Source organism: Syzygium oleosum, unplaced genomic scaffold, assembly GCF_021117445.2.
Source record: "Syzygium oleosum isolate NSW1041296 unplaced genomic scaffold, Sole_v2.1 Sole_v2.01, whole genome shotgun sequence".
NCBI lineage: Eukaryota > Viridiplantae > Streptophyta > Magnoliopsida > Myrtales > Myrtaceae > Syzygium > Syzygium oleosum.
In genome coordinates, this window is record NW_026607485.1 from 38,489,278 (window position 1) to 38,507,415 (window position 18,138).

General features: G+C 40.5%; 1 long non-coding RNA gene across 1 annotated transcript; it reads left to right on the forward strand.

Moving 5' to 3' along the window:
- The first annotated feature begins 15,807 nt into the window (after positions 1-15,807).
- LOC130140804 (uncharacterized) lies at positions 15,808-17,373 on the forward strand. The gene is made up of 2 exons (XR_008818816.1): positions 15,808-17,021; positions 17,138-17,373. It is a non-coding gene; the product is annotated as an uncharacterized LOC130140804 (long non-coding RNA).
- The last annotated feature ends 765 nt before the right edge of the window (positions 17,374-18,138 follow it).

Genomic DNA, 18,138 nt, shown 5'->3' on the forward strand with positions numbered 1-18,138 from the left:
ACGACCGCATAGATAATTTAAATAGGAGAATAAATTAAAATCTACTTCTTAAGTAGATCAAGGTGCATAGAAAATATTAAGTCCGTTCGCTATTGTGTGCGACCCTGTAGGTTCACTAAACATTAGCAGTGTGCCCAAAACTCTTTTGGCCCACAAGTCATAAGCGGTCTCTAGCAAGACATTATGACTACCTAAGTATAGTGAAGGTCGATTTCCGACACAACCTAATCCACAACTAATATTAGAGTATCAACCTTGATTGATTCCTAGGGCAGACCACTAACATTTACTACTCGTCGATGATGATTCCACATAACCGTTGATTCTTCTTTGTAGATATTGATACTCATGCCGTGAAGCGCTCTTGTTGACCAATCATCCTTGATCAACTGCACTTTGTCGCTCAATGATAACTGTATTGTACAGTCATCGAAAGCTGTACATTATGGTCATTGATAGACTGGTCAATAACTTTGTTATATAGTTATTGATAACCATGCCGGTCATAATCAACCAAACTCACTTAACCGACCAAACCCATTATGTGTCGTTTTAAAAAAGTTTTGCCAGTTTTTGATGGAAATATGTATGTATGTATGTATGTATGTATGTATGTATGCATGAAGTAAATGGAAAGAGACGTGTAAAGCCTTGGTGTTTTAATTTTTTTTTTTTGGGTCAAAGTGTATTAGATTAACTCACTTTGACTTTTCATGCTAGTTAGTAGTTTTCAATGGATGAGTACGAGTTGCCTATTTACCCGGAAGGAGACAGGAAGATTGCTCCACGTGACATCAGCCGTGACCATCCTCGCTTGACCATAAGCTTCAACGTTTTCTTTCTTTTTTTCCATGGAATAATTGATAAGCACAATGACTCAGACAGAAGTGCCATATTTTGAATCTGTTGCATGGAACACGTCAAGCTGGACTGCAGCCCGAGAAAGTCGCAAAATCAAGTAATTCGTGGTGCTACCAAAAGCATAAATTACTAGATTAACTTGAAATATATTTTATCAGGTATTTAAATAAAGGATTAATATCATATCTGTCGAAAATGTAAAAATATTCCTACGCATTCATCATTGAATGCGCGACATATGTGTTCTAATTTTGTGAATGTCTAGATACATATTCTTGAATTAAAATTGCACCGAGTAGTTTTTGACAGATTCAAACCTGGGAAACACATGCGTAGACTCCGGGAATTTGCAGACAAGGAGATCCTTGGTCAACACGTAGCCCTCCAAAGTCAAAGACCTCGCGCTTCCCTCAGTTCTCATCATTTTGGCTTTGGCCCTACCATCTTCTTCCCTCCTTATCTAAATACACCCTCTTCTCTTTCCAACAACCACACCACAACACATTCGATCCCTCAACTACTCTCTCTCTCTCTCAACTTACTTTATTTCGGTGATAATGGAGGCCCGGAGGTCCGCGATCGGCCCCTTCGTGCTCGTGTTGATTGTCTTCGTGGTAGTTCTCAGCCTCTGGTGCACGGAGGCGACGAGGGTGTTGCCGGAGGATTTTGCGAGAGCTAACTACTTGGCGACGTACTCGTCGTCGGTACTGTCCGAGCGAGCGAGGCAAAGCATGGCATGGTGGCTCCAGCGCTTGGACTCAGGACCTAGTCCTCAAGGCCCCGGTCACTAGGAAAGTGAACCTGCAGACCCCCATCCCCACCAACCCGACTCAGTCCACCATGTTCTCACTTCTAACTCAGAGCGAGTCAGCATCGCTTGCGCCAGTCTCTCTTTTCTCGCTATAAATATCATCCCACGTCCCAAGCTTGCTCTCCAACACGTCACCCCCAAAAAACCAACCAAAAGTCTAATCACCAATTAATATATCGCGTTTCGCGCTTGAAAAAGGAAAAGAACATATGGGTTTCTGCAAGTTCGTGGTCGTTCTGCTCGTTGGCTTTGCTGGAAGATTTTGTGACGGAAAACAACCTCCCGACGTACTCGTCGGCCTCTTACGAGAGGGCGAGATACACCATGGCTTGCTGGTTCGAGCACCTGGCTTCGGGGCCTAGTCCGAGAGGTCCCGGTCGCTAGCTTCATAGTCATGCCAGCAATACAGAAATCAGAATACACACTTTTTTTGTTGTTTCTTTTATTCTATTCATTCATTACTTTTTCATTTTCACGTGAATCAAGATACGGTGGAAACGATGTAAACACGAGCGATAATGACACTCTTCTCTAGTTGCAATTCCTTCGTTTCTTTTATTCTTGTTTTGTGCATCATAATATATGAAGAGTAGATCCTTGAGAGTATCATCTTGCAAAGAACTCAGAGCGCCAATGCTTTGAAGAGTTCTTCTTGAAGAGCTTATCAAAGTTGACGTGCAGCGTGCATTAAACCTTCAACGACAGTCATGATGTGGGAAAATTCACGTAGTGGGAGATTTTCACGATTTTGACATTCCGATTGATGGATAAATTTTATGTACATCATCACATGCCAAAAATAATACATTTTTTTTTCTTGTTAGCATTTGTCAAATCGATCGTAAGTTAACTTCGTCAAACCGCAACGTCTGTGAGCATAATACACGTGTTTCCGACATCACGTGTTTATATTTTCTAGAAAATGTTAATTCAGATGAAATATGTTCTTATAGTGTCAAAAGATAAGTTTTGCATGTTTCCAATCTCGTACATATAAAGTTATAATACGATTTTTGTCATATTCATTTGTCAATGCTCAATGATGCTTAGTGTCGATGTGTTTCCCGAAAATCCGCAAATTGAATGCCGACCCTCTAAAAAGAGACTCGTAAATGACAACCAAGCTCGAACATGGCAATGTAAAAAGTATGCAGTCCTTGTATTATCAATACGACGATTACAGTCCGGAAAAAAATATGAATTAGATTCAAAGATGACTCAAAGTTACAATCGGACAGCACTAGCTTAAATCAAACGCATTGGCATCGTCCAATATTGGCATTGATCAAGGTCATTATCGATCTCGCCCGGGATCTAGAGAGTTCGTGTGACCACTTCAATTTTTGTGTTGGTACCACGGAAGTTGGCATCGCGGACCTGTGCAACGCAATTATTTAACTAGTGTATCCATATTTTGTTCCCTTCTTTTCGTATCGACCTATCCATGCCAAACATGTCGATTTTTTATGTCGACATGATGATACTTGTTACCAAAAATCCATGCTTCATTTTTTTGTGAAAGGGCCTGCAAATTTGCGACACACACATATATATATTCTATAACTTCTGCTTTAATGAATTTGCGATTTTGGCTTCTAATTTTTGTATCAATATTCAAAGTCACGTGAAACTTCTCTAAGTACTTACTGGATGTTAGAATAACTTTTCCTATTTGAAAACTCTCTTAACTTCTAAGCACTAAGCAGGCACGAAGAGCGCAAGCCATTTGTCGTTGTTTTGGTGTGGGGAAGGAACAATCCCAGAACCAGCGGTGGTGTTAAATTCAAGGCGCAATTGGTCAACAACACCGTGCACGCCCCCTCAATTCTCGGCAATTTTCCTGCTGCTCCCCTACGTTTTCCCCCAAAATTTCTTATTTTCTTAGTCTGAACCGGATCTGCCTTACCTACCCACAAGAAAAAAGAACAAAGAAAAAAATAAATGAAGATGTCAGAAATAGAAAATCGTGCATTTCAAGCCTAAAATTGAGGAAGGGAGAATAAAAATGGAACACGTAGCACGTGGGCACGTGAATTAATTTGAGTCAATCTAGCTGGGAACCATGTTTTTTCCGAAAAAGTAACGAGATATGGTTATGTATTTTCGTCACATCGTCTCTTAAATATTTTGTGGGGGATTAGGTTCGTTTATTAATGCTTCGAAGGAGAAGGTAGTCTATACTAGATTTGATCATGGACTTAGTCAATCGAGTCCGAGAAATATCGTTCAATTAGGTGGTGGGTGTCGCTTAACATCGATAATAATAGATGTGACACAAAGCATCTATTTTAAATTGGAAAAGGAGGAGGCCATTGTACAATATTCAACAATAATGATTTTGTGATTTGAGTTTGCTTTCTCTTGTATGTATGATCGACTTAAGAACGATCCTTTTTTAGGTTAAAGTAGCACTTTTTTCGCCAATTTTTCATAGTGGGTGATATATTATTTCTAGATGTATCATAAACGAATTTGCATTATAAAATGCCTATTCCCCTTTACCATTCAGTCATTTTACATTTTGGCATTGTGCCTATATATATTGTTTCCCAAAAAATTTGATCAATGATTCTTTGTGAGATGGGTTTAATGGTGGCTTCAAATAGGAGTTCAATTGGCATTGCAACAACGATGAACAAGACCGAATTTAAAGGTAGAGGACTATAAATGATGGAAACCAAAAGGACGGTAATATTAATAAGCTAGATAAAAGCATATTGTGAATGTGTTTTGGATGATGGATCCCTTACATAATTACATGTCGCCATATATATATATAATCCATTTATTATAACTGCTCATTAGCAGTTATTCTTCTAAGTACGGCTATAACTGCAGTTCCGAGGTTTTAGCCCCTTTATTTGCATGCCTATATTATCCAAAAACGGTTGCAACTTCCAAGGCCATAGGGTTACTCAGCAATCACTTAGCATCCCGCCCTCGATCAATATCCTTGTCCTCGTGTTCTCTCCTTGCTTCCAACACTTAGCCAAATTTAGAATGTCCTAGTCTTTGCTTGTTACATTGATGAACTTCATTGAACACCCCTTTGCTAATCGTCAATGATGATTCCGCATAACCATCGATTCTTCCTTATAGATGTTGATACTCATGCTGTGAAGTGCTCTCGTTGGCCAATCTTCCTTGATCGACTGCACTTTGTCGCTCAATGATAATTGTATTGTATAGTCATCAAAAGCCGTACATTGTGGTCATTGATAGAATGGTCAATAACTATATTGTACAGTTATCGATAACTATGCCAATCATAATCAACCAAACTCACTTAACTAACTAAATCCATAGTTTGTCGATTTAAAAAACTTGTCTTTTTTTATTTATGGAAATACATATATTATATGATATAAATGGAAAGAGAAATGTAATGCCTTGGTGTATAAGATAAATTCACTTTGACTTTTCATGCTAGTTAGTAGTTTTCAATGGTTGAGTACGAGTTCCCTATCTACCGGGAAGGAGACAGGAAATTCCTCCAGATGACATTAGCCGTGACCATCCTTGCTTGACCATTGCTTCAACGTTCTCTTTTTTTTCCATGGAATAATTTATAAGCACAATGACTCGGACAAAAGTGCCGTATGTTGAATCTATTTGCATGGAACACGTCAAGCTGGACTGCAGCCCAAGAAAGTCGCAAAACCGAGTAATCCGTGGTGCTACCAAAAGCATAAATTACTAGATTTACTTGAAATATATTTTACTGGGTATTATAATAAAAGATTAATATTATATCTGTCGAGAGCGTAGAAGCATTCCTGCACATTCATCATTGGATGAGTGATATTTGTGTTCTAATTTTGTAAATATCTCGATACATATCCTTAAATTAAAATTGCACGGAGTATTTTTTGACAGATTCAAACCTAGGAAGCACGTGCATACACTCCGGGAATTTGCATACAAGAAGATCCTTAGTCAACACGTAATCCCTCCAAAGTCAAAGACTTTGAGCTTCCCTCAGTTCTCAGCATTTTGGCTTTGACCCTACCTCCTCCTTCCCTCCTTATATAAATACACCCTAATCTCTTTCCAACAACCACACCACAACACATTATATCCCTCAACTACTCTCTTTCCTTACATTATTTTGGAGATAATGGAGACCAGGAGGTCCATTATCGGCCCCATCGTGCTCGTGTTGGTCATCTTCGTGGCGGTTCTCAGCCTCCGGTGCACGGAGGCGACACGGGTCTTGCCTGAGGATTTTGCGAGAGCAAACAACTTGGCGTCGTATTCGTCGTCCGTGCTGTCCGAGCGAGCGAGGCAAAGCATGGCACGGTGGCTCCAGCGCTTGGACTCAGGGCCTAGTCCTCAAGGCCCCGGTCACTAGGAAAGTGAATGGCAATCATATTGTAACTTCTTTTCTATGTTTCCTCTCCATTTTTTTTTTCTTTATTTTGTTCATTGAAATGTTTCCTGGAACGGTAGAAAAGACAGCAGAATATGCAGCTTCATATGTAAAGAGTTCCAAAAAGAGACAGATGTTGAGAAAAGAAGACTAAATTCTTTCTTTCTTTTAAGTTGCCCTAATGTATCGATGTTGATGTGTTTGATTACGATGGTCGATGGTGATGTAATGACTTAAGGGAGCTTATGCGGATATTTCATATTCTATAAGTTTCACATGAGATCTATAAAGCATTTCATTGATGGGAAGGTTTGGCACCTCGATGTCGGCTCTTCAACACCTGGGGCTGTCTTATGTTCCAAGGGTTGGGCTGTTTGCCTATTAAAGCGGTACGTGAGCTGGCCTTTCAACCAATCAAGGGCCCCGGAGAGTGGCTAACCCATAATTTAATTACATAAATCGGGCTTTCTTATTTCACAAAAAGAAATATATGCAGCTTACTATCAATTCATTTATAGTGATACTAAAAAGGGGCGACCATATATCTATACAAACTTTACATTATGATAAATAAAATTTGTTTCTTTAATAAGATTCCACTTTAGTTCGAACTAGTCGCGCCCTTCTGTTTTAATATTCCACAAGGTGGCCCCTAAAGTTTTGAGTCTTTCACATATCGCCAACATTGAAAATACAGAAACTCATGTTCTAACTTTCTGGGATCCATATGGTTCAAGGTCTACGAAACAACCCTGGCAGTTAAAATATAATGAAATTGCCATTGTCCGAGCTAATATTAATTAAACTGATGTTGACAAGAGGCAATAGTTACCTATAAATCACATAAAGTAACATAGCCCATGATTTCTGACCAAAAAACATAGCCCATGATTACACACTTGATCATTTTCAAGCGCATTAACATTCTTCTCTGGAATTTTATATGGTGGTGTAAAAAATCATTGGACAAGCGAGAGTTAGGCGCTAAGGTTTCTAATTTTGGCAACTGTATTCATTCCAGTAATAGGCGAGAGAGTTTTCATTTCATGACTGGATTTTGTAAAAAGTACTTTTACATTGACGATGTACCTCATATAAATCCTTCTTTCTTTTTGTTAATATCCGATAACACGATTAAGAAAGAGAAGTTCCAACCCTCCATGCGAACTCTAGATGGCTTAGGCGACATTTTAAGACCGCGAAGCCGGAGTTGACGTGGGCTCGTCCCCCTTTAGGAAGTATCCCGATCTCATTGACTAAATAAGACTCGAGTCTAAGTATGGACGAGTGCGCCGAAACGAGATCAATTTGTCAAGCGAATTTTTCAAGACATTGGAGATGCGTTGCAATAGTCATAATGTTGCAACTGCACTTTGTAAGCTAGAAGAAATTGACCTCAAGGACATGAATGGATCACGCACTCCTCAAGCTATCTCTAGTTCTTCCGTGAAGGGCTCTTCAACCATATTATTTAAAACACGAATAATGCTCGGATCGATCGCGTGTTGTCTGATAACAACGTGCCATTTCATCAAATGTCAACTGTTTTTCCCGTTCATCTTGAAAGGCACATTAACAATTTTAAAAGCATTGTGACAAACTATAAATAGGCTACATACACACCACACCAAAAAATCCAAATTGATGGGGCTTCCTAAGTAATCTAAAATTTAAATTTCTCTCTATAATCCTTTAATTTTCCGAGATACTATACCATTGCAGATCTTTTGGCCGTCACTTTTATCATCTAGGACATGGAACCTGACATTTAATCCATAATACACTGCTATTGATAGATTGATCCCAGATTCACATCAAATCAGTCGAATTCAGACTATACAAACATTGGAAGGAAGTCCAGTTTTCAACGTAATTCCCCCACAATTGAAAATAATCAATTGAAAGTGAAAGTGAAAGTGAAAGTGAACAGGTGGAAATAGCCAAAATAGCCAAAGTGAAGACATACAATGATACATGAGAGCTCTGTTTATTTCATGGAAAATCAATAATTTGAAAAATTATATTTTAATTTTGATAATTAATATTTCTTAGGAAAAGAGGTAACGAAATTCTTTTTCATTATCAATAAAAATGTTTAGGCATGAGTTATTGTTAATAAATGATGATAAACATTAGAGAAGAGTTCGGGAGGAATTGTGTTTGTATTTCTCTATCTATATTTGTACATGTACATGGGTATATTTTATAGTACAAGAAGAGAATAGGAAAGAATATATAAAATAACGTCTTCCTGTTTTACTATCTAAATATCTTATCTCACATATTGATTGAATCAATTAGTTCGCAATATGTGTAATTGGAATTTGAATTAGAATCAAAACAAATCCTTTCTTCCAACACTCCCTCTTGTCGATACCTAATTTTTGCCTATCCGTTTTAGGTTAATTACTTATAAAATTATGGGTTAAATTAACCCCTAAACAAAAATATTCTCATTAAATCGCGTGACATATAGACACTAGGTGCATTGGCATTAATGGGGTCTATTAGACATATTTTTCTTGTTAAAAAAAAAATTTCGGGCCGGTCCGACCCGGTTCGAGTGCACCGGATCAGCCCGGCCCGGTCTTATTTCCCTTTTTCCTTTTCTTGCGCGGCCTGGCCCAGTCCTCCTCCTCCTCAGCTCGGCTCGGCCTAGTCCCTCCTGTCCCCTTCACCTTTTCCCTTCAAAGAAGTAGAGGAAAGATGCTCGTACGGGAGGGTCGCATAGCAGCAGGAGGCGTCGTGCAGCAGCAGGGGGTTGTCGCGCGGCGTCGCCGGGGGGGGGGGGGGGCGGTGGCATGGGTGGGGTGCGCAGATGTGAGACCGTTTGGGGGTAAAGAGGCCAAGAGAGAGAGAAGGGGAGGCTGGAAAGGGAAGAAACAGAGAAGAAAAGGAGGAAAAATGGAGGATTGAGGGGTTTTAGAGAGGAGAGTGTTCCGGCCTCTCAATCTAAAAGGAGGTCGCCGGGCGAATCTCTTCCCCCTCTCTGCCGTGCATTGAGAGCTCGCGAATACCAGAGTTAGCCATTCTCTCATTTTTTGTCGTTAGATGGGAACAGGAAGTTGAAAAAGAGAGAAAGTTTGAGAAGAGAACGAGGAGACCGAGAGAGAGTTCGAGGGGAATCAGAGAGGTCCGAATCTCACCCACTTGCCGGAGGGCCACCTGAGCCGCCGCCGAACCCCCCAGCCATCGTGCCTCGCTCCAGCTAGCCGCGAACAGGTGGGTCTTCCTTGGCTCCCTCGTTTTGGCCTCCCTTCCCCTGCCTCTCGGGTGCCGAGCACACCGAGCTTATTCGATGGTCGCCCGGCCGCATCAATGGAGGCTTACATTCGTTTCGCACTGAAATAAGTTGGTTTAAGCATTATATGTCGAAAGTAGGCCCTGAGCTCTCTCAAAATCGGACCTGTGCTTCCATTCTTCTATCTCGCTTCACATGTTTGGTAAAATGCCTCAATGAGACAGCATAGCTCCAGAACATCGAACCTGGTCGTGTTGATTTTTGGGTAATTCATTGTAAACTGGAGTGATTCTATGGTGTAATGAGGCTATTTAGATATTTACATATCACTCTTGAGCCAGAAATCGCCCTAAATCTCAGTTTTTAGCCCTTGTTTGAACTCGCCTACCTCCCGTTTGACAAAATGCTCGAGAGCTCCGAATCTGTTTTTGCGAAACCGACACCCCAAAGCTTTGTTATATGCTTAATTGGTTCTAATATGGTTACTCATCTCAAGTATTTTTTGCTTTTCATGGGTTTATGGCACTCGCGCGCCATGAGTCGGCAATGTTTGAACGGGTCGCCGGAGGCGTTATGCCCCCCCTCCCCGCCGGAGCAATGCCCGCGGTTTGAGACCGCAACTGTTGGCCCTCTATCTCTATTTCATGTGTATTTATGTTCGTTTGTTCAATCTTAAGGTCTGTTGTTGGGGTCGAGAGTTTGAGGGCCGAGAAATCGAGTTTTTGCTCGTTGATGTCATTTCTGTGGCCGGAGTTCACTGATGATTCGGTAGCCACGTTGGCTGGCGGCAACGGTGTAGAGCCGGTGGCGATCGTCGGTGTCGTTGGCGTAGGCCGATGGTCGGGGGGACGGTGAGGTTCCCGGCGTGGTCTTGGTTGGAGGCGTGAAGAAGTTCTTGGTGAAAGCGTGGGGAGAAAGCTCTCGGGAAGAAGAAGACGCCCAAAAGGGGAAGAAAAGCCAAAGAAAAAAAAAGAAAAAGAAAAAGAAAAGAAAAAAAATCAGAAAAGAAATAGGTAAAAGGGATCCCGGGCAGGTCAAAGAGAGTCGGGTCAAGTGTCGGGCGGATCGGGTCAGGGACCCTGTCCGGAATTTTTTTTTATTTTATTAATAAAAATATTAAAAAATTAAAAAATATTGAAAATTCCAAAAAATTCGGAAATGTTTAAAAAACCTAAAAAATTAAAAAGTCTGAAAAACATTAAAAAAATTCAAAAAATTTAAAAAAAATAAAAAATTAATAAAAAGAAAATAAAAAAATCAGAAAAATTCCAAAAAAATCCAGAATATTAGGAAATGTTTAGAAATCAGTTTTTGGCTTAATTTCACTAGATCTTAGTGTTTAATCTCATTCTAGACTTAGTTTAAAACTTGTAAAAATTGAAAAAGCCTTTAAAAAATTTTCTAAAAATTTGAACAAGCCATTAGGGCTTTTGATTGCCTTTTCTTTTTAGAGACAATGCTAGGTCGCTGGTTGTTTATTTTCTTTATGATGATTTGGTTACGCACCTTTAATATATTGGTTGTTATTTTCCATTTTTAGCATGGCTAGGTGGAATCGTAAGTTTTCTCGATAGGCTGCCCGGTGTGTTAGTTTGTGAGCGTTCAAGTTTAGGTACCGAAAATGGCACTAGTTAGATCGCTAGTGTAATCAAGTACCCGATCTTTAGAATCTCTGATTTTCACGTATATCGAGACGATACTCTCACGTTTTGATTAGGGTTCTAGCCAACCCTTGATTATGGCTAGTGGCGACTCCATTCAAATGTGCAAATTAGACAATTCTCGTCGTGCGAGATTTGAGGTTTGGGAGTACCTCGTTCTTTGGATTAATGAACTATTTGGTTTGTCCTTCAAACGAGTCAATTAATGTTTACATCTTTCGATAAATACCTCTTGGCCTAACCAATCAAGACGGGTAGGTCGCGACACCCCTCAAGCTAGTGGCCTGTATATGTCGAAGATGCCTCGCTTGCTCAGTAGATACGCATGTTGTCTTTGACACAATGGTTTAGTGAAAATGTCTGCGGGTTGTTCCATAGTTCCAATACCCCGTGTTGTAACTATCCCTTCTTGAATTTTGTCTCAAGTGAAGTGGCAATCAATTTTTATATGTTCTATTCTTTCATGAAAGACGATTTACCGCTAGTTTGAGTGTGGCACCATTGTCACAAAATTGTTTGCTTGGTCCATCAACTTGTACGCCAAGGTTTGAAAGTAAATCCCGTATCCAAATTATTTCACGAAAAGTTTTTTCCATAGCTTGGTATTTTGATTCGGTTGACGATAATGAGACAATTTACTGCTTCTTTGTCTTCCATGAAATCAAGGATTTTCCCAATTTAATGCAAAAACTAGTGATACATCTTTTGGTCAATGGGCAAGTAGCATCATTTGTATTGCAATAGGTCATCACCTTCATGTTGCAATTACAAGATAAAATAATTTTAAGTCCTAGGCATCCCTTTAAATACTTACAACCTTCAGTGCTGCATTCATATGGGACTGTTTCAGGCTATGCATGAATTGGTTGAGTATCTACACTGCATAATATATATATCCAGCTTGGTAATGCTGAGACAGATCAACCTCCCGACAAGCCGCTAATATCTTGATGGATCCTTGAGCAATTGATCTTCTTTAGATGATGATGAACTCACATCATATTCAAGCATTGTTAGCTTGGCATTTTGTTCAATAGGTATAAAAGCTAGCTTGCATCCTAACTGTCATGCTTCTGATGTAATTTCCAAAACAAATTTCCATTAGTCGAGGCATATTCCCTTGTTAGACCAAGCCATCTCAATACCAAGGACATATTTGGGAGGTCCCAAATCTTTGATATGGAAAATAGATTGCAGATATTCCTTAAACTTTCTAACAGCAGAATCATTATTTCCCATAATAAGTATATCATCAATATATATCGATAAATAGATTGATGAAGGGGTCCATGTGAATAGGACATAGTCATGCTTGGAGTGCTGAAACCCTGCATTTGTGAGCGCAGTGGTAAATTTGGCATAGCACTGCCGAGAAGCTTGCTTAAGTCCATATAAGGATTTACAGAGACGACATACCCGAGACTCCTCCTAACTTCATAAACCTTGTGGAAGTTCCATGTAGATTTTTTTTGTCCAGATCGTCATGGAGAAAAGCATTGTGGACATCCATTTGATGCAATTGCCAATTGCGAAATGTGGAAATGGACAAAAAAGAACGAATATTTACCTCCTTGGCAACTAAGGAAAAGGTTTCATAATAATCAAAACCTTCCCATTGGATGAATCTCTTGACAACTAGCCGAGCCTTGTAGCGTTCAATGAAATCGTCTATCTTGTATTTGATTTTGTGTACCCATTTGCAACCAATTGGCTTTCTATGTGAATGTATGGAAACGATGTCCCAAGTATGATTCTCTATGAGGGCATTTAATTTAGCCTCCATAGCCTGTTGCCAGTGTAGATCACATGTTGTTCCATCATAAGAAGAAGGTTTTTGTTTCTTATATATGTGACTAATACAATACTTGTGTTTTCATAATAGTCGACTAAATGAGACATATGAAGATACATGATAATAGGGAGAACACTAGAAATGCCAAAACTTGTGTACGGTGCTCACTTTAGTGCCAAAAGTTTTTGCCGGCTCACTTAAGTGTCAAATCGGAGAAAAAACGATCACTTAAGTGCCAACGACGAGAAATTTCGGCCAAATAATACGTGGCTTTTATAATTAAATTTTAATCTGAGTTGGATTTTTTTTAAAATCAGTCTACATGGCATTTTCATGTATATATTTCGATTTTTTAAATATTTTTTCTGATTTTTTTTCCTTTTTTCCTTCTTTTCTTTCTTCTTCTTCTATCTTTGGCCACTGACCGGTGGACACCGGCCACCGGCCATGGCCGGCCGCCTGGCCTCGCCTGGACGAGGCCAACGTCTCCCGCCATAGGCGAGGCCCGGTCGACCCTCACCTAGGCGAAGGCGAGCGAGCCCCAGCGAGGGTCGGCCTCGCCTCGCCTCGCCTAGGCAAGGGCGAGCCCCGTCGAGGGCGGCCTCGCCGGGGCTCACCCTTGCCCAGGCGAGGCGAGGCCGACCCTTGGCAAGGCTCGCCCGCCCTCACTAGGCCGGGCCTCGCCTGTGGCGGGCGACGACGGCCTCGTCCGACGGCGGTCTCGTCTGGGCGAGGCCAAGCTGCCGGCCATGGCCGGTGGCCGGTCACCGGTCAAAGATAAAAGAAGAAAAAAAAAAGAAAAAACGAAAAGAAGGAAAAAAATCAGAAAAAAATATTTAAAAAATAGAAAAAATATTAAAATATTATTAAATATTATCCCCGTCAGTGCCGATGTGCCACATAGGATAGAGAAATTAATAAAATATGGCAATACCAAATTTCTGGCGACCCAAATCGGAGTTAGCACTTAAGTGATCGTTTATTTTTAAAAAATGACACTTAAGTGATCCGGAAAAAACTTTTGGCACTAAAGTGAGAGCCGTACACAAGCTTTGACACTTCTAGTATTCTTCTCCCCGTGATAATGTGCACCTATAGGATCCAATGTGGGACATATGTGGTCTTTGGTCCATGTAGGTGGGCAAATATGACGTCTAGAGAGTTGATGTTGCTAAGTAGTTATTTGCTCAAGAACTAGTGAAGAAGAAATCTATCAATATATGGTTGTTGAGATGAAGCGGGTGACTAGTTCTACTCACAAGAAGATAATGGAGACTCGATCACTTGATTTGAGGATTCGGAACTAGCTTGCATGAATGCCATGTGGTCTGGTGAAATGAAGACATATTGTGGAGTCACTTATAAATCTTCTTCTGATAAGAACCGACGACGATTTGATGTTGATACATACGATTGGGATGAAGATGTCATCTCCTGGAATAAGAATATATATTCGTGGAAAACAACATCTCAGCTTACAAGCAACGGCCTGTAGTTATCTCCATAACTCGATAATTATTCTATAGATAGGGATATCCCATGAAAATACATTGAAGGGCATAAGATTCATTTTATCCCGAGGGCCTATAGTTGTCACATAATACAAACAGCCAAAAACTCTTAGGTGATCAATCTCCAGCTGTTTCTTAAAGAGCATCTCAAGAGGAGTTTAACCTTCAAAAATTCGAGTTGGCATATGATTAATTAAATAAGTTGCTGTGAACACACAATCTTCCCAAAATGTTTCGGGAATGGAAGCTTGGTACTTGAGTGCTCAAGCTACTTTTAAGAGATGTCGATATTTGCGCTCAACAATCCCATTTTGTTGGGGAGTGTAAGTGCAAGAGCTTTCATGAAGTATCCCATAAGAAGATAGAAAAGAATTGCATTCAGTAGTGAAAAACTCGTGTCCATTATCTCTGTGAATTCATTGGACAAATTTATTGAATTGTTTTTTAATCAAGGAGACAAAATTCGACAAATGGGAAAAAGTTTGACTCTTGGATTACATAAGGAAAACCCAAGTAGCGCGGGTTTAATCATCTACAATGGTGAGGAAAAAACTCAATCCGTCATGATGTGAAATGTGATAAGGACCCTAGATATCTACATGAATCAAGAAAAATGCACTAGTAGCTCGAGATGTACCGGTTGGAAATGATGCTCGTGATTGCTTTGCCAAAGGGCATATTGTATAGTTGGATAAGGAAAATGAGCACTATGGCCTAAATGTTGATGAGAAAGAAGGATTTTTTATTAGTGGTAGCATTTCATGAAATGCTTTTGTTTAATGAAGACAAGTCAAAGTCTTTTGGAAAGCTGATCCAAAAATATAGTCTTTGTGCAACGCTACCCAAGCCCATCAATTTTGCCAGTCGAATGGTCTTGAAAGGAGCAATTTTTGGAATTGAATATGGCACAACAAGAATTGTCCTCACAGGCCTTGGAAACAAATATAAGATTGAACTCAAATTCATTAATATAGAGGACATTTTTTAGGATAATATTCGGACTAAGATGAACTATACCAATTTAGGTGACATGAGTGACATTTCCATTTGGAAGATGTATTGATACGGAAGAGTGGGGTTTTTTGTGAACATCAGAAAAAAAAATGTTGATTGTAAATTATATGGTCATTGGCACCTGAATCAATTATTCATATATTAACTGAGACAACATTGGTCTTGCAAAAAGAAGTACCTGAAAAACTCACAATCTTGTTAGTAGTCCTCAATTGACTGAGAGCCTTCATAATAATTTTGTACTATCTTGGGTAATTGTTTGATTTGCCCTTTAGTCCCTTAGGTTGAAACCTCACAAGCAAAAAAATCTTTCTCCCTGTTTTTCTCATTTGACTTTCCATGCAATTTCCAGCATGTATCAATGATGTGGTGTGGGCGCTTATAGTATTCACAGTATTTACCTTTTGTTTTCAAAATTTTCCCCATCCCTTTTTGTGATGACATGGTGCTCTGTGGACTATTGGATGGCTTAACGTGGCTTGATAAGAGCCGGTCGATTCAACCGCATAAATGGAAGGATGATAGCCATCGGATTTGTGCCTTTGATCTGGGCTGTCTCTCCGAGCCGTCTATCTACAAACCTTAGGGTTTGCTTCTTCATAGGACACTCGCCGCACGATGTGGCCCAAGGGTGCTGTGAGCTTTACTATGATAGCCTAGCTGGAGCAGCGAGCGTTACGCTCTCTCCCATCCTCACATACTTCGTTGTGGCCAGGCATTGGTTCTCTCTTGGACAGCTAGCTGCTAGATTCGGCCGAGCGGCGGGACAGGTTCCATGGCGAGGATTTGCGATCGAAAAGGTGAGTAGTTTTCATCTAGGACTAAGATAAATCGAGTTACCTTCTCCCTCTCTTTAATTTCTCGGTACTATTTGTTTGTCACCTCAGATCCTTTGAGTTGTTATTTAGCCACCTCGTGCTTGTTCCATAGAGCCGAGAGTCAATTGGAGCAAGTGGTGATCGAAAGGTATCCTTGCTTCAATTCCGACAAGGCTTGGGTGAGCGAGAAGATCTTGGCTCAATCAAGTTTCCTGTCCATCTCGTGGATGTTGTTCCACATGATTTTGAGTCTTTGGTTGGTGAGAGTTTGGCCGTGACCTCAGGAGCTACACAGTTCCCGATCCATGTGCGGACAAGTTGGTTGCACTTGTGTCAATATCATTGCATTCAATCGTCGATTGGAAAAGGCACAGTTTCGTCGAGGAAATCGTCCTTGCCTTTTGACACGAGGCTCGCCGGAAATCTTGAGCCCAAGTAATGTAATTGTCTGGTTCGGCGAGCTGTAATTTGATGAGTCACAGCTCTAGTCCGTCAGTCGGCGACGTGTAAAATGGGTCACCGGGTTTTGGGCGGCCACTGGTAGCTGGGACGGCCGAGGGCATGAAGCCAGGTTGAAAACCTAGGTAGAGATTCATCCCTAAACCTACCAGGTTCAATTTGGGTTTGTGCCTTGGAGGTGACTAGCCCAACCCACCATTTGGGTTGGTCCCGAGAACAAACGGGACACGCCCACCTCCATTGGGTTGGGTTCCGAGGCCCGAAGTTGTTTCTTCTCTGGATGGGCCATGTTGAGCCCACTGTTAATTTGGTCCATCGGCCCATTGGCCCTAGACCGGAAACCAGTTAACTAGTGGCCACTGGGCCAGGCCGGAATATTGAGCAGGGACGGGCAGGATTTTGAGAAGAAGGTTCTTCGTTTGAGTTGGATTAATTTGATCCAAAATATGATTTTGAGGGGAGTTGGAAGCTTCCTCCATTGCAGGTATGATTGGATCTCGGTTTTCATTGGAACTTGAGTTTTGGTTTTGATATTTCGATATGGTATCGTTGATTGACGGTTATGTGGATTCCTATCGGAGTGCCAACTTTGTTTTTCAGGATATGGTTTGCAACAACAAATTAGAAAACTAACCGGGGCAATCCAGAAGACTTTGCGGAAGTTAGGCCAAGAAAAGAGGCTCTTATACCACGACAAAAATTGAAGAAGAGTTTGGTATGAATTGCGCGTGCAATTTCTCTATCTATCTTTTTACATGTACATGGGTATATTTATAGTACAAGTAGAAAATAGGAAAGACTATATTAGATAACGTCTTCCTATTTTACTATCTAAATATCCAATCTCACGGATTGATTGAATCAATTAGTCCGCAATCTATGTAATCATAATCAGAATTAGAATCAAATCAAATCCTTTGTTCCAACAAAAGAAATAATTTTCATTGACTTATTACTGTAACCGAAAACAACGATTAGAGTTGAGGAAATATTATCCACAAAACAAAACCGAGTTTGTTAACAAATTTCAGGCTCTTTCCTATATAAAAATGTGAATTATGCTGGCTTGACATTGTCGACCAATTGGAGACGCCTTTGACCACTACAGTAAAGCTTGTAGCATGGATAGTGCGCCATCAATTAATTCTCCCACAATGCTTGAAGATTGAGGTTTTTTCATGACGCCATGCCATGCAAAGATAACTGGGGAAGAACAGTAGAAGTGCCAAAAATTGTGTACGGAGCTCACTTTAGTGCCAAAAGTTCCATTTGTATCACTTAAGTGCCAAATCGGAGGAAAAATGATCACTTTGGTGCCAACGGCGAGAGATTCCGGTCAAATTAATACGTGGCATTTATATTAAAGAAAAATAAGTTGACGTGGCAAATATTTTAAATCGCAGTCCACGTGGAAAGGCATAAACGACGTCGTTTTCCATCCTCCACAAGAAACGACGTTGCTTCATTTTCCTACGTGGACTGCGTTTAAAAAACGACGTCGCTGAAGAAGGGGGACTAAAATTAGGGCTCGGATCTTGAGTTCTCACGTCACTCCCTCGCTCGCCATAGCTCCCTCGATCGCCTTCCGTCGCTCACCCACC